The sequence below is a fragment of the Lissotriton helveticus genome, chromosome 10, assembly GCF_964261635.1.
Source record: "Lissotriton helveticus chromosome 10, aLisHel1.1, whole genome shotgun sequence".
Lineage (NCBI taxonomy): Eukaryota > Metazoa > Chordata > Amphibia > Caudata > Salamandridae > Lissotriton > Lissotriton helveticus.
The window spans coordinates 1,095,109,714-1,095,131,938 of NC_136071.1; the positions used below are offsets into that span (position 1 = coordinate 1,095,109,714).

A 22,225-nucleotide genomic window follows, 5' to 3' on the forward strand; every position below is an offset into this window, starting at 1 on the left:
CCAACTATTCAGTGATAGGACAAATTAAACAGTCATATGTGTGGGCTAGATGCGGAAGAACAAACTCCGAGGAGGCAATCAGTGTCTATAAATCCACAGTGGGAAGGCAGTTTAGGCAGGCCGTTTCACACAAAAAAACCTCCGAGGGTAGTCAATTCAGGCAGGCCGTTTGATGCAAGGCCATAAAGAAAAGCATGCACTCCTTTGGGACCCTTCGCTAGAGATCTCCCCCTAAGACGGTGGGGCTAGGTCCGGGATGTTATATAGTGGGTGCAGGCCTCACGTGGCCTGGGGACCCCAGCCAATACCCCAGGGGCGCTGTGCTATTCGTCTGACTCTAGAATGCATCTTTGGATGCCGGGGCCATGAGGTTGGGCTCGGAGGCCTGTCAGTAAAGTGTGGTTCAGGTGTGTAACCAGCCCTTTCGCAGCGCTAGAGGCAGGCCATGGGGAAACGGCGGATGCGCCCCACGGGCTCCAGGTTGACCCGCAGGATGTGCTGTGTATGGTGCCGTGCAGCCGCCAGGCTAGTCTCGCATGACACGTCCCGCACGCGGATGCGGGAAAAGCTGGCCAGCAGGCGTGGAGTGCCCGCCTCCCAGATCTCCTCCAGGGAGCAGCCCAGGTGCAGGTAGGTAGCGGGCGTCAGCGGGCTTGGTAGGGGCCAGCTACGGCCACTGCTGCAGCTACCGCCGCTGCAGCTGCTGCCGCTACTGGAGCTACTCATTTCGTGCTCGTCGCCACCGCTGGTGCTGCCCGCCCCGCGGTCGACTCGCCGCTGCTTTCTGGGCACCCACTTACAATAGCCACGCTTCCTCTTGGTGGAGGGCTTGGTCGGGCCGGCGGGCCAGTTTTGGAGGCGCGAGGGCAGGCGGTGGCTTGTCCGGGCTGGGGCACCAGTGCGCGGCACAAAGAGTAGCTGTAAACGTCCTTGCTGCGCAGGATGACCGGCGAGAACTCATCATATTCTGCCCTAATAAAAATATGGGGCTTGGCTGTTTAAATGCCCAATTTCAAAACAAGAGACGCCTCGAATTATTGTTGAATCCATATTTAAATCGATAGTTGAACCCGGAGAGCCATTCTTCAACCAGGCAATGAAGAATAAAGTCTCGCGGAGGGCCATTCTCGAGTCAGGCAATGAAGAATTCACTCTCCACACTAAAGGCTGGGTGAGATCAGTCGTGGCAGCCATGAAGGTGTGTCCAGCGGGTTTGAAAGTATACAAATGCCAAGAAAGAGATGTCAAGGGGGACACGTCGAGTCTATATCAGCAGCAGGAGATACGTTTTGATGTCAGATACAAGCTGTCAAGAAATATTTCAGTGAGGATGTTGATATATTAATTCTGAAGAGATTAGGTTCTGTCTTGGTTGAAAAGTTTGCCGGAGCCGAAGGAGGTCTGTACATGGAAGAGTATACTTTTGTTAAAATAGTATTGAGCCCAGGTGTTGAGATGACAGAAAATTATATCAGATGTTAATATCCAGCAAAGAATAGCACTAGAGTTATTTTGCAGACAGAAGATAGCTATTTAGTGAATTGGTATATTTTGTCCACTAGGTGGCAGCAAGCCCTTGAAGATTAATGTCTCTGTTTTTAAACATTGACCCAAATGCTTCATTTTGTATTATAGAAGAATTGAAATAGTTATTGAAAAGGAATGTGGCAGAATTTATTGACCTTGTCAGATGAAGAGCTTTAGTTGTCTAAATCCATAAAAATCATCAGGGATAACTGTGGCAGACATCAACATGACGTTGTGCGATTCTGAATGGGTTGGAAAACAGTTGTTTTGCCGCTTTTTGCCTTTGATGTATTTTCTGGGGTGTTGCTACATGCACCTAAGTTTTAGTGGACTTCTGGTCACTTACCCTGCGCCTGAAAGGCACTGCTTGGAGGAGCTGGGGGAGGCGCAGGGTGGCCGTCGTTTTTATCATTGACATTTTAGAGTCTGTCTGATGGATGCTAAGTAGAGGTGTGGGGGATAGACTGACTGCCCCCCCCCTTCAGCAATTCCACCGAAAACCTAGAGATAAATTGAGATCCCTGGTATAATTCCTTCAGGAAGTCCCTGTGACCTAAAGATTTGTGCCAAGAATAGCATGGCTGGTGAAGGATCAGAGGGTACCTCTTTAAATTAAATAAAGTGTCCAACCTTCGTATAGCAATCGGAAACCCCCACAATCGTTGCAAACCCCTGAGACTTGGGTTGGCTGATAATAAATCCATTGAGGTTAGAGGCCATGTCTGTCTGGAGGGTGGGCAATGGCTGAAGGAGACATAGTGGTCTTTGATGATGCTTTAGCTTACTCCCATACATCACCTTTGTGATGAGGAAAATTGAATTTTGCCTTGTCATGTGTGCCTACGTGTTCCTCATCATATGTTATATGTGCATGATCGATATGCATATATCCCCTTATGATCGATTTAAGACGCAATTATAGTTGTGTCCAACGTTAGTATACCAGTTATCCAGTCCTCGTGAAAGCAACGAGTATTAGGCCTATGTTGCCCACGTTTTACATTATGCACGTTAATTCATCGAATTGTCCCCGTTACTAGGCCTCAAAGGGCCTGCACACCAGATTCAAGCTCTAGTCTCCTGAACCCACTCCGAGGAGCGATGCAGCCCCACCTGCATCCCTGACCCTTCGCTTACTTCCTGCCGAGCAGCGCGGTGCCCGGCCTGGCTCTGCCTGCCTGTCTGCCAAGAATATGTTATGCCTACAGTTATCAGTTCAGCTCTCCGTCTTTACATTCCTAAGCTAACGAACCGCATAAACATCTTCAGCTATAGTCTAGTCTTCCTGTCTCCATGCAAGTGAATTACTGAATTAATATCCATAGAAGATTCATAGCACACGCAATACACGGAGAATATATGCATGCACCAGCCTTAGTGTCAAGTAGCCTTTGCTCTGATGACTTTTAGATTCTATCAACATGTACTCCAAACACAAGATACCAGATATGATATAGGTACATGTCGTCCTGACATCTCAGACTTTAGTCTCCTCTTCTAGTGCAGAAGACAGAGCCCCCAGCTCTCCCTAGTTACACGTCATGGCCCGTTTGCGCGCACCACTAGGTTAAAGGTTCCAGCTGCCCAGGTAGCCCCCCCTCCATGTATCCACCCATTTATGACACTTCTGTGACGTTTTCATCACATGTCTACGTACACGCCTTCTTTGTACGCCCATTTGTTCTTATCTTACGTTTGTCACTTGTTACGCCTACTGTATTCAATGTAATTGTAATATTTTTCTATATATATCATGTACTGTTAATGAAACGTTGCAGCTGCCATTCCATGCCATTCTATTTCAGGCTGTTCCGATCCTGTCCCTTCCCTTATGCCTGATTAAAGCCTGTTCGACTCAGATACCCCGGATCCTGCCTCTTATTTATTGAGCTATCTGTTTTATTTTATGCATAGAAAAATAGTACCGGTAATTAATTATTTATTTACCACATAATGGCGCCCGAATAGGGACGAGCCCCTTCCCCACGCGCCGGCGATGTAACGCAGGCCCCCTGACCCTTCTACAGCCGTGACGGAACTCTACCGTGCACGTGCAGATATTTCTGCTTCATCAAGTCTCCCTCAGGCCCACGGAGGAGACGGAGACTGCGGTCCGGCATCCAGACGAGGCGGTGAGGAATGCGGTTTGTCCCGACCAGAGCCCAAGCCGAGAGAGCAAGGTCCGAGGTATCCGGAGGCCCACCTATTTCTGAAGCCCGAAGTTCGAAGCGCATGCGTAGTAACCAGACGTCGTAGCAGTCCAGTCCAGTCCGAGGCCTTCAAGTTTTGCTTCCCGGTGAGTACCGTTGCTGGGGGAGTATCTAGACGGGGTCATTAGTTTGTCTCCGGTCCGATGGGTTTGGGTACACAGATCCAGTCCGACGTGTCCATCTAGGTGGATACGGTATGACGTGTCTCTTTATGAGACCGGTATGTTCTGTACTGTTTTAGCAGTGCATCTAGTAATTCTAGTAAGTCCGTTTCTCGAGAAATTCAAGTGTTATGTTTCTCAGTGTGTCAGGTAGTATTCTGTTCGAACTGTTATTAATGTATTTCTATGTCGTGGTATGAGTGATTTGTTTGCCATTTCATTACTGTGATTATTGTGTATTGTGTTAATTCAAGTACGATTCAGATATGCCTCTGTTTTCAAGGTTACGTCAGATAAAAACCAGAAAAGGGTTACTCGAAGAAGCAGTTCCTGTCCCTCCTAGGGACAGTCCTGGACACTTTATGTATCACAAGCATGGCTTAGATGCCATATTATATCTAGACTTATGGGTGGATTATACAAAGAATCTTGAAGAGAAATATAGATGGCCTGTATCAGGTACATGGGATGCCGAGTGCATCATGCGAGTAGAAGAAGCATTATGGAAAAAGAAAGCCAGACAGTCCCAGAAAGATGCCATAGAATTATGGCGCAAAGAATCTCATAGAAGAACCGAAAAAGAATTCAGAAAAGCAGAATTAAGTAGAGAATCCTCAGAAAAAGCCCAAGAAAGGGAACTTCTAGAAGAAGGTGAACGAGTTAGAGCAGAACAATCAGGCAGACAGAGAAATGCCCTAATTAAAGGTATGTATCCTCTTCTCGCCGAGGGTTTGCCGAAGGCGACCCCGGAAGCACTCCATAATTTACCGCCACCATTAGTCCCGACTAAACTGCGTCATAAACCGACTGCAGCTGAAATTTTTCTTTCGTCCTATTTAGACGACACTGTCCCAGAATATGCTAATACAGATCCTACTCCGCCAGTCCAAGTTCAAGTCCAGCCTCTTGTTAATATAATTCCTGTGCCTCCAGTCGTTGGTCCTGTCCATGCGCCAGTCCCCCAGGATCAACCCACATTACGTACTCCTACTGTACCAGTCACTTTACCAGCACCCGCACATTCAGTATTAGTTAACGATTCCAGTTCAGGAGGAGCAGGGGGAGGAACTCCTACCACCCCGCCTCAAACAAAACGCCTGGCGCTGAGAGATGCAGCGTTACAGCACACGCCCAAAGTGGCTACGTATGAAGCCCTCAAGAAGTTCCTTACTGACTGCATATATGATTCAGTTCCAGGCGAAGATCACATGATATTATATTCAGTACGTTTAAGGCGAGTTGCCAACTTTTTGGCCACCCTGCCCGAGATGAAGGAACATCTAGACAGAATATATCATTTTATCCGTACTGGGGAGAACCCAGGAAGTATTCACGAAGCTATGGCACACAGAAAAGTCGAGATTCAAGGCATGATTTTGCAATTTCTGATAAATTGTTTAATAAGAGAACAAGATTATCCTGATAAAGACAAAGACGAGATGAAAGCCCTGACTAGGTGGAGTGACAACATAGCCGAGGGAAAACACAAGACACAAGGTAGTATAGAAAGTATGTACAGGAAAATTCGTAAGGAAATTATAAGTATACACCAGAAGGAGGAAGCAAAAAGAGCAACCGAGAAAGAGAATGACTCTTCAAGCGAAGAGGTAGACAGCGAGAATCCCGCCAGAATAGCGTATGTAGGTAGAACTAGACTTTCCGATAGACATTCACGCCTAGATTACAAGAAAGCTTTTCCTCCTTCCGTACCAGAACAGTGTTCTCTTGAACAAATATTCCAGGCTACAGATAAAATTCTGAAACTACGAATAGGTTATAGTGAACTTAGTACCATGCATGAACAAGAACTAGCCCGATCAGCAGTCCGATGGGTTAATGATCCTGCCACGTTTCCAGACGAAGTAGTGGCTCAAATGTTTCTGAAACTGCCCCCAGCCGAGCAGCGTCTGGTGGGTATGTATATGATCCAGCACCTCATTACACTGTATGAGGATCAGCATTCTGATCCAGGTCCATTACCTGATGTACTGAACGAGTTACTCCTAAACCGATGGAAAGGTCTAGGTACCGATTTAATTAGTGTCATTTTAGAACAGCGCCACAAATACAGAACGTTCCTGAATCCACATTTTGTTCCTGTTCCACCCCCAGTAAGACAATCATTCTACATAGACAGACAGAATCCGTTACGAGAAGTGCATCCAGTTAAGGGAGAGGGAGGAAATCTCGAACGAGTATTTGTTTACACCCCTATCACGAAAATAGAACTTCTAGAAATGAAGAAGTTAATACCCTGTCACGATAAAGATCCAGCAGGGTTCCATCGAGAATTAAAGGACATGCTCCGTATGGGAGAATACTCGTATCCTGATATCATTAAAATGTTAAAGGTCCTGTTGCCTGCGGGCATATATGAAAAACTTAAAGAAAAAGAATGGGAGGTGGGAGAGAAAAAGATAGATTGGACCGCGTTAGAGACCGAAGATAATGCACGAGTCCCAGGAACTGGTCTTGGGGATAAAGCCAAAGAATTACCCGAACTGTTAATACAGGTCTTGCCAAGATTACTAGCCACGAAAAAGGAAGATTGGGATGCCATCTCAGCCTGTAAACAGAAACAAGACGAAGACACTAGTGATTTCTATTCTAGATTTGAGAAATGTTTCATTATTAATAGTGGTCTGAAAACAAGCAGTGAATCGTATCCACATCTTTTTGTTACCAAACTAGTTGAGAATTCTTTACCGCAAGTTAAAAATAGAGTATTGAAAGTCGAAAGTACCTGGCAAGCTAATACTCCATCACAAATGCTCCAGATGCTACAGTATCACCAGAACAGAATCAGGGAAGAGCAGGAACACGAAAGGAGACGTATGAAAGACACGAAAATGAAAGTACTAGTTGCACAGTCTGTTCCACAAGACAGTCAGAAGAGGGGTCCGAATCAAACTAGTCATTCTACAGCTCCCGTTAAAGGGACCTGCAATTACTGTAAACAGCCAGGTCATTATATAAACGAATGTGCAGTTCTGAAACACAACATAGCTACAGGTAAGACGAAAGAGAGACCACGTCCTTCTAGACAAGAACATGTTCCGCAGAATTCCCAGCCACCGCAGAACGCACAACAGACAGTTACAGTACCGCAGCCTATAGCTGCCACACAACACGTAACACAACAGATGTACCAGTATGCACTGTCAGATTATCCAGAATATCAGCAGTATTCATGAAACAGCCTAGAGAGGGAAGTTGGCTTGCCTCTCATCGAGATTCCTGTAGATCAAGAGGGTCCCTATGTACACAGTCAAGTATTAGGGAAAGACAGAAAGTTTCTGATTGATACAGGGGCAAGTAGGACTACCATCAGTCATGACGAGGTTCCAGGGGCTCCACTCTCAGGCTCTAGAAATGTTTCCCTTGGATTTTCAGGAAAGCCTATTGTTAATGAAATATCGAAACCAGTATCCCTAGAAGTTGGTCCATTGTCCCGAACTACAGACTTGTTACTTACTAAATCCTGTCCTGAAAATTTACTGGGTATTAAGACATTGAAAGAATTAGGAGCAGTTATATGCTGTTCCCCAGAAGGTGTGAGATTGTTTTTACGTGATTTTAAAGGTCATTATGTATTGCGTGATTTTGATCCAAGATTACTGAATGTACCACAGCATTTATGGGCGCAAGGTCCAACTGATGTAGGTTGTATGCACATTACACCATATCGTGTCACTCTGAAGCAAGGTGTTGTATTACCACGAATCCGACAGTACAAATTGCCACCTGAGGCTGTAGCAGCCTTATCCAAAATTATTGACGAGCTCATTGCTCAAGGAGTGGTTGTAGAAACTGACTCCAATGTATGTAATTCTCCTATCATTCCGATTCTTAAACGTACTGATCCCAATGCACCTCCAGTTTATCGATTAGTGATCGACCTTCGAGAACTTAATAAATGTATCATACCCCAGTACCCAGTGGTTCCAGATATTTCTTCCCTATTAACTGCCATTGATTCCGAAGCTACGTTCTTTACTGTTATTGATCTCAAGAACGCATTCTTTAGTGTCCCCATTCATCCAGACAGCCAATTCCTTTTCGGTTTCTGTTTAAATGGAAAAAGCTATAAATTCACACGAGCTCCTCAAGGTTTCACAGAAAGTCCTAGCATCTACAGTCAAGCGCTTAAAAGACAACTAGACAGTATTCACTTGCCAACTGACACTGCCCTGCTCCAGTATGTCGATGATCTATTGATCACAGCCCGTTCTGAACGTGACTGCGAACGTGCGTCGCTTACAGTCTTGTATTTCCTGGCAGAGATGGGGCACAAGGTGTCCCTTTCGAAACTGCAATTTTGTGTCCAGCAAGTGGTATACCTTGGACACTTACTGTCCAAGAGGGGTAGACAGTTGACACCAGACCGTATCCAGTTAATAGCACATCTTCCACAGCCCAAGACTCAGAAGGAGGTACGAGCTTTTATCGGCCTCACTTCTTACTGCAGACAATGGATTCCTCAGTACGCATATCTAGCTAAGCCACTGATACAGTTAACGACACAGGAGGCAGCCACATTGACTGTCCTCCCCTGGACCCAAGAACATACACTTGTTTTCAATGAGTTAAAGAAAGCTTTATGCCAAGCACCTGTTCTAGCGACACCAAACTACAGTAAGCCTTTTACACTTTTTGTCACTGAACGTGATGGTACAGCATTATCTGTTCTTACACAAGATCAAGCAGGACAACACAAGCCTTGTGCTTATTTTTCTAGCACATTAGATCCGGTGGCCCAGGCTCTGCCTGCGTGCCTCAAGTCAGTTGCAGCCACAGCCCTAGCTATCAGACAAAGTGATTCCATAGTGTTAGGACACTCCCTGACAGTACAAGTTCCACACTCTGTGGAAGTTCTCTTGAACCGAACACAGACTCAGCACTTGACAATAGCACGTTTAACAGGTTATGAACTGACACTGTTTCAGCCACACATAGAAATCAGACGCTGCAACATTTTAAATCCCGCTACACTGTTACCCTCAGTTACTTCAAATCCTGCCACACATGACTGTGTGGAAGTTGTTAACACCATGACAAAGCCAAGACAAGACTTGACAGACATTGCATTACCTGATCCCGACCTGACACTTTATGTGGATGGTTCATGTATGAGAACAAGTACAGGAGAGTTAGTAGCCGCGTATGCAGTGACTACTGAAACCGAAGTTATAGAAACGCATCGTATTGATACCCTGTCTGCTCAAGCAGCAGAGCTCGTCGCTCTGACCCAAGCCTGCATATGAGCCAAGAACCTGAAAGTAAACAGATTCACGTTATGCGTTCGGAGTCGTACACGACTTTGGAGTACTCTGGCAAGAGAGAGGTTTCATGACTTCTCATGGAACCAAGATTCAGCATGGCCCCCTCATTCAAGCTCTGTTAGATGCAATACATTTACCGACAGCTATCGCTATCATGAAGTGCAAAGCACATACGAAAGTCACTGACATCATTTCCCAGGGTAACGACCTGGCAGATCGAACAGCTCAGACTCCAGACATTCCAGTTAACACGACACAGACAGACGTTCCAGTTCAGACTACTTGTATGACAGTTAAGGACCCTACACAAGACGTACTAGATATACAGTCACATGCTACCCCAGACGAAATCAAGAAATGGTCTGAACAAGGAGGGGTCCAGACAGATCAAGGATGGGTGACGAAGGGAAAAGCCACATGGTTTCTCCCCGACTCTATGGTTCAAGTCATTATTAACACCGCACATAGTCCAGCACATTTAGGAGAAAAAGCCATGTTAGACAGTATTCAGAACCTCTGGTTTAACAAGCATTTACGAGCAGCAGCCAAGCAGAAAGTGCGTACCTGCATGATTTGTTGTCAGTTCAATCCAGGTAAAGGTGTTCCGGTGGAACAAGGTGGATTCCATCCTCCTGACCACCCTTTTGAAGTCCTCCAGATGGATTATATTCAGATGGATCGATGTCGAGGTTTCAAGTATGTCCTCGTAGTTGTATGCGCTTTGTCCAGATGGACAGAAGCATATCCAGTCCCAGATTACACTGCCGCGACCACTGCCAGGCAGTTGGTTCGTGAATTTTTCCCGCGCTATGGATTACGGAGGGTCGTGTATTCAGACAACGGCCAGCCATTCTCCTCCGAGCTCATGAAACAAGTATCTCTTCTGTTAGGGTACCAGTGGAAGTTCCACTGTGTACGACATCCTGAAGCAGCTGGTCTCGTCGAGAGACATAATCAGACCCTGAAAATCCGCATTGCAAAGGTATGCGCAGAGAAAGGCGTAGATTGGATGGTAGCACTGCCAGTCGCCCTTTTTTACATGAGAATGGTCGCTCACTCCCGTTCAGGTCTGTCCCCTTTCGAGGTAGTTTTCGGTCGTCCCCCAAACATGTGGGGTACACCTAGACCACGTACAATTACCGATGTTGACAGTAATATGCTGACAGATTACCTGGCTTCCTTGATGTCTGCACTACTCTCTTGTCGTTCACAGGTTGCCGCTGCCTTTCCAGACAACACCCAAGTGAAACCGCACGAGGTCATACCAGGCGACCTCGTTCTGATTAGGAACTTTGATCGTTCAAGTCCGCTGGAGCCCCGCTGGAAAGAACCAAAGCTCGTTCTGATGACAACAAGGACCGCGATCAAGGTCGAGGGCCGAAAAGGCTGGTTGCATTCCAGCCACGTGAAACGATTCCATGAACTCCGTCCAAAGACTCTTTTCGAGGACTGCCCCGTTCTCAAGGACTGCCCAGATACTGACTCTAAACTTCCCCTGTTAGAGAAAACTCCACAACAGGAGTATAAAGTAAAATTAAGGTCTAGTAAGTCAGCCAGTTTAATTGTCTAAGTCCCTCTCGGGTGAAACGGTTAGATAGGTTCCTGACATGTATGAGATAGACCCACATAGTGAGAGAGTTAGTCGAAACTCTAAGAGAATACGTTATCAGAAAAATCTTCGAAGTCGATGCATTGTTACTCTATTAATCATGTTATTTCTGTGTTTTACGATTACAGGCATAAGTTATGTTTTACATATATATTTTCCTCCTATCGTTTCACATGTACATTTTTCCTCTAATGTTACAGTAGAGCACACATTTAGTGAACTGCCTCCTCACGAGTTATCCTATCGTCTTGCCATGCGCAACAATACTTTTATCCGTATGTTACACTATTCACACCAGACTAGCAATGTCACTAATTGTTGGGTGTGTGGTCGACTCCCCCCTTTCCAGACACCGAAGGGAGTTCTGCCACTCTTTCCCTATCCGTTTTCACACAATGGTTCATGTGGAGCATGGTCCACGTTAACGTCATCCTCAAACGATATGTCCCTTCTGAATAGAACATGTTTCCCAGACAAGGAAGGTCTTTCCCATAGAACAGGGTTAGATCTAGAAAATGAAGTATATGATCTAGGTAATTATTCCTCAAATTTCATGGTTTTGAATGTTCAGTCCGAGACTACTCCAGATTTGCCTGCTATTACAGTCTTACCAGTGAAAGGCGAATTATGTGTCAGAAAGAATGGTTCAGTACATCTAGGACACAGTGATTGTACTACTGTGGTCGAGTATAGTGACAGTGGGAAATCTACTTTCAAAGCCTGACGTCATTCTTATTTTGTGTGTGGTCAGACCGCATATGTTCGTCTGCCCCTAGATTGGGATGGAACATGTTACATTGCCTTCCTACTGCCACCAGTTTTCCTAGCCCCGTCCGATTATCACCGAAATACACATCTAGTACACATCAGACATAGAAGGGAGATCGGGTCCCCCATTGTCGATCAAACTGAAACTGCCTTAGAACAGTATACAGACTTCAATAAAGGTTTCTTTTTCTTCATAGGTCCTGTCCAGAATAGTAAGCTAATACGTAGGCTAACCAGAACCCTTGAAGCAGTAGTGAATGAGACTACTTCCGCTCTAGGTAACTTAACCGAAGAACAATCTGCTATGAGATTTGTCGTGCTCCAAAATCGTCTCGTTCTTGACGTCATACTGGCCGATAGGGGCGGAGCTTGTAGAGTCATCGGATCTAGTTGCTGCATTTTCATTCCTAATAACGCACCGTCTGTATATTCAGCTATAACCAGACTTCATAAAATAGCCCATCAGTTACACCAGAATCCAGGCACCTGGACATGGTCCGGCTGGCTCTGGAGTATAATATCTGCCTGGGGATGGAAAGTATTGTCATTCCTGGGTATAGTAGTAATGATCATATTCAGTTGTTGCCTATGTTTACAATGTGGCCCTGCGATTTGCGGCTTGTGCGCTACCTCTTGTATTCCTAGTCCTAAGTCCCGTTCCAAGAAAATTCGAGACGAGCAAATGATGCTCTATGAACAGATAGATGGTATCATGAATATTGATGTTTCCTGATGGAAACGTAGGGCACAAGGAGGGAATGAGGAAAATTGAATTTTGCCTTGTCATGTGTGCCTACGTGTTCCTCATCATATGTTATATGTGCATGATCGATATGCATATATCCCCTTATGATCGATTTAAGACGCAATTATAGTTGTGTCCAACGTTAGTATACCAGTTATCCAGTCCTCGTGAAAGCAACGAGTATTAGGCCTATGTTGCCCACGTTTTACATTATGCACGTTAATTCATCGAATTGTCCCCGTTACTAGGCCTCAAAGGGCTTGCACACCAGATTCAAGCTCTAGTCTCCTGAACCCACTCCGAGGAGCGATGCAGCCCCACCTGCATCCCTGACCCTTCGCTTACTTCCTGCCGAGCAGCGCGGTGCCCGGCCTGGCTCTGCCTGCCTGTCTGCCAAGAATATGTTATGCCTACAGTTATCAGTTCAGCTCTCCGTCTTTACATTCCTAAGCTAACGAACTGCATAAACATCTTCAGCTATAGTCTAGTCTTCCTGTCTCCATGCAAGTGAATTACTGAATTAATATCCATAGAAGATTCATAGCACACGCAATACACGGAGAATATATGCATGCACCAGCCTTAGTGTCAAGTAGCCTTTGCTCTGATGACTTTTAGATTCTATCAACATGTACTCCAAACACAAGATACCAGATATGATATAGGTACATGTCGTCCTGACATCTCAGACTTTAGTCTCCTCTTCTAGTGCAGAAGACAGAGCCCCCAGCTCTCCCTAGTTACACGTCATGGCCCGTTTGCGCGCACCACTAGGTTAAAGGTTCCAGCTGCCCAGGTAGCCCCCCCTCCATGTATCCACCCATTTATGACACTTCTGTGACGTTTTCATCACATGTCTACGTACACGCCTTCTTTGTACGCCCATTTGTTCTTATCTTACGTTTGTCACTTGTTACGCCTACTGTATTCAATGTAATTGTAATATTTTTCTATATATATCATGTACTGTTAATGAAACGTTGCAGCTGCCATTCCATGCCATTCTATTTCAGGCTGTTCCGATCCTGTCCCTTCCCTTATGCCTGATTAAAGCCTGTTCGACTCAGATACCCCGGATCCTGCCTCTTATTTATTGAGCTATCTGTTTTATTTTATGCATAGAAAAATAGTACCGGTAATTAATTATTTATTTACCACATACGTCTTCACTTACGCGCATAATTGCAGCTAGCGGAGATGACTGATCACCACATTCAGGGTTTTCCTCACTCCTGGAACATCACCAATGGGCATGCTGTATCCCTTGTTATGGCCAGTTCTTACTGGTAATGATTATACACTGATCCATGTAGAGAATGTGTTCCTGTGTACCACCAAGCCAATATTCCTCATTGATCCATTGTTGAGAGTCAATTCTTTCTTCTTCCAATAGTATTTTCTGTGAGATGTGTTGCGTGCGGCTCCGGGGTTCGGCTGGAGCGGGAGGTTCTGGTCTATCTCCTTCCTGTTGATGAGATGAGGCACCTGCCTGCCCAAGATCACCACCTGGTCGAAAAGATATCTTATAATGGACCTGAGAAATGAACGTCCATCTTGCAAGCCTGGAATTTACACCTCAAAGATTTGAAACACGTTAAGTTCTGGTGGTCGTCCACGCTGCAATAGGATGTAAACCGCATCCAAATGGTCATTGCATTGAGGAAATCCTTCTGAGCAGAAGTACATTTTCTGAAAAGAAAGTAACTTGATGCACAGCTTCAGTATCCGTGCGACGTCACAACAGAACGGGCCAAATGACATAGGCAGATGCATCTGTTTCGACGATGAATGCCGGGAGTGTATAAGGTTATTGTAAAATGGGAGTTGAAGTGAATTTGTTTTTGAGGAAGTCCTCTTCCTACTCCCACAAGGAGGGAACTCTTTCCCAAATCAACTCAGTGATTGGTTTAATAGGTCCTCAAAATATTGCAGATAAAATGTCTGTCGTAGTTTGTGAACCCCGCAAGATGTTAGACAGCTTGTACGGTTTTGGAGTTGAGGCCACTACAATACTGCTTAACATTTACTGGGCCCATTCATATTTCTTGGTCCACTGTAACCAATTCTAGGAAGATGACACTAGAAACTTTGAAAAATAATTTATCTTGTTTGATGCAGTTCCAGGTTATCTGAAAACTCCAAAATATCACTCTGGTAGATGACAAGGAAGGCATCTAGTATATCTGTATAACATTACCTGGTGCTTAAGTACCATTGGGTATCATCAAACTGTAAAAACCATAACTATGTAAGAGCTGGTACCTTGAATTAATGCTGTGCTCCACTCATCACTTTTCTTAATTCTGGCAAGGTTGCAGGAGCTTCTCAAATCCTACTTGGATAACACTTTTGCAGTCTTCACCTGATCAAGTAATACAGAAATCAACAAAAGGAGTGCCAGTTGGATATGATTATTGTGTTAAGTTCCCTGTAGGTCTATATTTTGGTCAGTATCAGAAACAGTGGAGCCCCCACTGGTGAGGTAGAGTGTCTAGTGATTTACTAGTAAATAGGTTTTCAATAATTCATCCTCTTTGACACTAAGATCCTCATTACGGCCCGTTTTACACCTAGGGGTCGATTCCGATTCGGGAAAAAAAAACGTCCGTACGATTTGTATTCGGATCCCTCTCCGTACGAATCGTACCCGTCCGTCTGAGTCGCGTTGTACAATCTGTATTCCTTGAATCCGTCCGAATCGTCGTGATCCGTACGTATTGCAAGGCTGAAACCGTGAACCGTATGACTCGTACACATGCCGTACGACTCGTACACATGCCGTACAACCCGACGAGTACTATCGGACCGGGGTATGAGGACGCGATTCGTACGGTCCATGTCAGGTAAGGGCGAGTGGTACGGAAAAGCACACAAACACATACACACCGTACGGTCCGTACCCCCCATGATCGCAGGGGTATGCACCGTACCCCATGTACGATGGTACCCATCGTACATGGGGTACGGCTCGTACACCCATCGTACATGGGGTACGGCTCGTACACCCATCGTACATGGGGTACGGCTCGTACACCCATCGTACATGGGGTACGGCTTGTACACCCATCGTACATGGGGTACGGCTCGTACACCCCATGATCGCAGGGGTACGGTGCATACCCCTGCCATCATGGGGGTATGCACCATACCCGGGGGTGGGCCGTTCCGTACCTGTTTCGGCATGAACTCTGCTTTTACGGCTGTTTTCAGCTCCCGTAGAAAAAGGGTCCTACGGTGCGTACCCGACACGTATCGTACTTGCTGGGTCATAAACGCCAGCCGCGAACCATACAGATGTCACGTACAGCGCGTTCTGAGGGAGTATCGTACGGAGATTAGAGTCGTACGGTCTCTGTACGACTCGTACGGAGTACGGCTCCTGGTACGAATCGTACTTCGTCGTACGTACGGGGGACGTTGCAGGGTACGATTCGTACGGGAAAAACGCTCCGAACGGCTATTTGAAGCGGTTTTTCCCGAATCGGAATCGGCCCCCTAGTGTTATTTCACCTGGAGTGGAATCTCCAGGGTACGGGACGCAAATCGCAAATAATATTGTTTCAAGGCCTGGAATTATTAGGTCAAAATCTCTGGACCTGATCAATTCCAGGCGCAAGACAACGGGGGTAAAATTATGAAAAAGTGGTGCAGCGCAGCAAGTCACCTTGGTGTTCTACATTGCATCACCAAGAAAGGGCAGGATTATGCAGTATTTAAGGCATACAGCGCATTCCTGTCTTTCCACGCTGCGCTGGCACACAATGGGCAGCCATGTGCCAACACAGGCACCTTTGCCCCATGGTGCAAGAGCACCTGTGTTAAATGCAGGGTTGTTTTTGTGCAGGAAGGGTGACCTTCTTGCACAAAAACAATCCTGAGAGACTTTTTCCTCTTTCTTTGTGTGCTGAAGAATGCAGAAATAAATAAAGATATTTCTCCTCATTATGTCTCTGCTGGGGAGGCGTATATTTGTGGCGCATTCCCAGGTTTACAAGTTCTTGTAAATCTGGGAATGCGTCAAAATCTATGGATGTTGTGTGGCAACACCCATGCAAGACCCATGGAAATGCCTTCCTGGTGCAGTGTAATGCAATGCAGCGATTTGCGCTATGTTGCAGGGGCTGCGGCAGACATCGTTCAATAGCCACGTGTGCTGCAGTTGGGGTGGAGCAGTTAATGCTTCACTTGGACAGGCACAAGTGCCCCTGTCACTGCTGCCCTCCTTCCCCATTTAACAGCCCCACCAACAGTCCTGCTGACATTTGACGCTTCGTTAGAGCAGACAGAAAATGTAATCAGTGTTTTCACTGAAATGGTTACAAACTGCTTGGATAAGCACCTGGTCAATCTGGGTGAGAGCAGTTATTCCCCATTTTGGGGGAATCGCTTGCAGAAGCTGGAGTTTGCAGCTGAGATTCCAGCTGGTAAACATCATTGAGATCCTCCGGTATCTCCGCTGCAAACTCTGGGCAACTCGTAATGAAGCTCTAAAGAGAGTAGATCCTGCCACAGGAGATCTTGGATCCAGGGATCAAGTGTTTGGAGCAATCATAGTCTCCAGGAGCTGATAGGATATCAGCTCTGTTGATGTCTTCAAATTCCTTATTCTGGGTTGGCTAGGCAGAATTATCCATTTTCTGCACAGCAAATCAACTTAATGTTTGAGACGGGCACTGGAGGACAAGGGAAGCAGTTATGTACATAATATTCGTAGGTGCATGTCAACGTCTGCTCCCACCATCTTATAATGGATGTACGTTGTTACAACGCATGCTTTTACTACGCATGCCTTTACAACGCAGGTTTTTCAACACAAGTCGTTACAACGACTTGCGTTGGGGGGTGCTGGATAGTGAATAGTTTAATTTACTATTCCAACTCCAGTCCCCGTGGATAGTAGGGAAGGTGTTGGATAGTAAATTAAACTATTACCTATCCTAGAGCGCCCGCCAGCGCAATTCGTTGTAATGACTTGCGTTGAAAAACCTGCGTTGTAAAGGCACTGCGTGGTAAAAGTTGCGTCATAAAGGATGTTTCCCCTTATAATGAGGTCATGAAGTCAGAACAGAGGGGTACCAAGAACAGTGGAAAATGATGGACCATCAATTACATCAAACTACACCTTCTCCAAGTGACCACTGTAGGTGTCCATGAGCAGGGGAGAACCTCACTCATAATGTCTGCAGAGGTTAGCCCTCTGTCGGTGATGCCGCCAATGGGTTCCTTAATTTTTTCCCAAATGATTGGCAAAGATTGCAGCTTCTGAAAGGTACTGTCCATGACACAGCATAAAGCAGCAGAACCCATCAGTCAAAAGTCTTTAATTATCCTTCCAGAGGAAGTAAGAAAATGGGGAGTTGAAAATGTGTCTTTTGATTAACTGGTCTGAGGGGAACTGGTTGCACTCGGTCTGGGTCTCATTCAAAGACAAAAGTGACCTGGTAGCTGACAAGGAAGGGCAGCTCCACACATAATCAACAGTCTTTCTGCAATCCAGCCTTTCTTGTCCTGTTCTGTCCTTTTCCTCTACTGCTGATGGCCTTCAAAGAGGGTCAATTGCATGGCTTCCTCTGCTGGTACTTCAGATGAAATGTTTTTTATCTTGATGCTACTGCTAAATGCCTCCTATGGGACCAACTCTTTTCCAAATGGCGATTTCTTTGTTGTGCATAAATTTGCACTGAAAACTCAATGACAATAGTTGTGGCAATTCATGAACAATGACAATGCATCCTTCAGATCTTCTCTCAGTCCCTGCTCAAAAGCTGCCAAAGCAGCCTCGTTTGTCCAAGCCGCCTAGGACACAAGATGTTGAAAATGACTGATATACTGCAACATCTCCTGGTGCCTTTGACAGAGTTATAGAGCCACTATCTGTTGCTTGAACCATTTACTTATTCGAGGATTGCCCTAAAGTGATTAAGGAAGATCACGTAGAGGCAGACCAATATGCAATGTTTAAGTTCCGAAATGTAGTATAGATCATGGCATCCTTGCTGAGATAACATTATCTGCAGAAAACTGTTGTGGACAGGTCAAATAATGTATTGTACACTGTTCCAGGGAAGACTGGAAGACTTCTCCCGGGAGGACATGCAGACAAAATATCAGAGAACAAATATTGCGTGGACGAAATATTGTGTCAAGAATATCGAGGCCCAAAATATTTTGAAGATAAGTTTCTATTGGTAAGCAACGTTTTAGTATTGGAAACTATTCCACATACATGTACCTTGACCATATATATATATATATATATATATATCAGCTCCGACGCTTGCACACTTAAAGCAGGCACAGGCACTCGTGGGGGTTCATTTGCACACCTTTATTGATCGCAGACGCGTTTCAGCCGTAGCTTTCATCAGTGCTCAATGGTGTAGAGAAAGGTCTCATGTGCACGGGATGTCATTTTTAAAAGTGGAATAGTCTCTCCTGATTGGTGCTGCAATACAGGTAGGCGAAGAAGGACTCCAATAAGATGTACCTTTTCGGGCTGCCATATTAATGTGGTGAGGATACCTTTAATTCCCAGTTCAAATAGATGATGATATGGCAATCATATTTATATATATATATATATATATATTACCTACTGGAGGACACCAGTAGGTAGATATAGTTAGGACCTATTATCCATAGGAAATCCGCAACATTCTATTTGGAATAACTTTGACGCCGATTGACGAATCTTCGCGAACTTTTTAAAACTTTTGGCCAGCTCCGGTCCGCTCTAATCTTGAAAGTTTCAAAGTGATTCGTTAAGCGGGGGCCGAGAAAAAAGGGGGGGCCCAAAAAGCATTTTCCCCATGCAATTTCCCATAGGAATTTAGCCCCAGCTACAACCCGAACTGCTGAACTGAATTACACCAAATTTGGCAAAGAGGTAGTCCTTAATTCAGACTTGTGCCTTTTGCTTAAATGGTGTAAATCCGTTCAGTAGTTCCTGAGGAAATGACAGTTAAAGTCATTTATATATCTATGGGCGCGAGGGATCCGCGTACCCTAAGCGAAGCCTACGCGCACCCTGCCGTGCATGAGCTCTATTTTAATTGGCTGTCAACACTCGAAACCAGGAAGTGTTGGCAGCCATCTTGTGCCTCGGTAGAACCGAGGCACAAGAAACCCCCCAAAAATGTTGCAAAACGCAAACATTTTTTTTTTAAACGGTAGGATGCATGCAGGATCCGCGTATCCTGTGGATAAAAAAAAAAAACGCGGTCTCCCGTGCTAAATATGGTAATTTGCCCCCGAGGGGGCCAAATCCCAGGGGCATTATCAAAAAAATAGTGTGGGGGGTCCCAATCCCCCTCACACTGGCCTGGGGACTGCCATCCCTGGGGCTCTAACTTAATATATGCGGGGCTCTCCCCGCAGCCCCCCGCCGCCCCGGGGACCGCCAACCCCCGGGGCTTGTTTAAATTGGATGGGGGGGCTCTCAGGCCCCCCAGCCCCGGGGACCGCCACCCCCGTGGCTTTAAAAGATTAACTGGGGATTTAAAACATCAGTGATGTCATTTGAGATGTCATCAGTGATATCACTGACCATGTCATGAATGATGTAATATGTGACATCCTCAGCAGTGAATTGCGGGCGCGCGAGATATAGTTAGTACAACTAACTATATTGGAGGAATTTCAATGGTTTTGTACGAGTGAAATGTCCAGCTCACTATAACACCACTAAAACCTATGTTTTTTTCAGTGAATTTCTAAGGTTTTTTAAATGCGAATTCCTAACTATATCAGGCCTGAAACCTATGTTTGTTTCAGTGAATATATATATATATATCAATGCACCCTCCTCAGCAACCAAGGAATGACGACGCCATGTCTTGACAAATCCTTAATTTTTCATTTGTCGGCTGATCGGACGCGTTTTGCCTGAACCAGCAGGCTTGCTCACCAACAATGTTTTGCCAAAATCAACCATTTTTTAAATGCTGTGCATGTGACGTATCACGTGTAGAACTACTAACACAGTATTATGGAAGACAGACTCGTAGTTTGCCAATTCGATATGTTTACAAAAACAAATTAATGTAATCACAAATTAAGGGACAGTATTATACACGAATCATTATTTACATTCAATTATGAATTGCAATAAAATGTAACATCGGTATTTAATGCAGACTTTTCACATTTAGTCTACAATATAAAAGGGAAGATTAGGGTCTGGCAAGTGGGGGCACTTGCCAGGTCGACATGGCAATCTTCCCTTTCCTTACATGCAAGTCACCCCTAAGAAGGCCCAAGGTACCCCTGTGGGCAGAGTGCTGTGTATGCTAAAGGTAGGGCATGTACCCTGTGTGTGTGTGACATGTCCCGGTAGTGAAGTACAGTGGGCATCATTTATGAGGCCCTATCGGCACTTTTGCACCCCCGGAAAGTCACGTTTGTGACGTTCCGGTGGCGCAATGTACCACCGCATATTTATAAGGCCACGAAAAGCCACTTTACGTGGCTTTTCATGGCCATATATAAATGTGCCCCTTTCACTCAGAAAACTGCATGAAGGGGAGTTCCATGGGTGTTGCTGTGGGGGTTCCCACGCAACACCCGTGGAACCTGCCACAATCCCAGATTTACGAAGTATTATAAAGTTGGGAATGCGTCAGAACCTAACGCCATTTCAAGGGTGGTGTTAGGGTGGTGCAACAAAGTGAAATGAAAACATTTCTCCTCCTGCTTTTATTTTTCTATGTGTGCTGCATTCTGCAGCATGCTTAGAAAAAGGAAAGCGCTGGAATGGATTGAATTTGTGCAGGAAGGGTCCCTTCCTGTACAAAATCAATCATCCCCGCAACACAGGCACCCTTGCACCATGGTGTAAAGGTGCCTCCGTTGTCGCACGGCAGCCCAATGGGCGCCGGCGAAGTGGAAAAGGACAGGAATGTGCCGTATCATATAGATACAGTGCATTCCTGCCCTTTCCTTTTGCCGTAGGGCAGTGCAGTAGGAAGGTCTGCCATGCTGCACTACGGCAAAAGCCCATAAATAAGGCCCAGTGTATTTTGTTTTTCACTATGGAAAAACTATCTGTCCCTTAGGATAGAATGGGAGTTTACTTATAACATCTTATAAGCATAACTTCCCATGGGGCCCAGATAGGGAAATGAAGTTTAGTATGCCTGGACTCAGAATGTAGAAATGCATCTTTTAGTAAGAATGATTTTTATGTTCTGTGTTTGAAAATACCTCTTTTAGAAAGTAGGTATTTTCTTACTTAGCCATCCTGTGTGCCTCTGCTGGGTTTTTGGATTGACTGTCTATCTTTGGAGTGACAGGGGCTGGGGATGTCAAATCCCTTCAGACAGTCACTGGGGGATTTGAGGTGTGTCCTGCCTTTCCTGGATGAGTCAGTGCTGGGCCGAATAGACCTCGGCGGCATTTAGAATAGTGGAGGAGATATCCTTGCACCTGAATGGGCCTGGCCTGCTTTATACAATCTGTCTCCACATCCTGCCGGGAAGCTGGGCCAGAGAGGACCAAACTGGTTTGGACTAGGTACAGACACTCTCTACCTAAGAGAGCAAAGAGAAACTGAGTATAAATATTGGGGCTCTCAGAACTTTAGAACTCGCTGGAATCAAAGAACCTGCCATGTAATGGGGAAAAAATGAAACATAAATTTATAAAATATATTATTTATATTTACTTTAAAATCATTAATACATATTAATTTGAGTTAATTATACAATTTTAGAAATATGTTAAAAAATAAAGATACATATATATATATATACATACACCTGTAACATAAAAATTATAAAAATATATAATATAAATTCAAATATTAATATATGTAATATTTTTTAAACCCTTGATTTTAAACTACATTTAGTGCAAAAGTAGGGAAAGTGTTGGATAGCGGAGGGTAAAAAATTAATATTCCCACTCCAGCAAGTGCAACAGTAGAG

The 22,225-nt window shown here is 45.1% G+C and overlaps 1 pseudogene; it reads right to left on the bottom strand.

Moving 5' to 3' along the window:
* Nucleotides 1-432: 432 nt before the first annotated feature.
* The window catches only part of LOC144784181 (coiled-coil domain-containing protein 71L-like), a 28,575-nt pseudogene continuing 6,782 nt past the window's right edge, over nt 433-22,225 (bottom strand).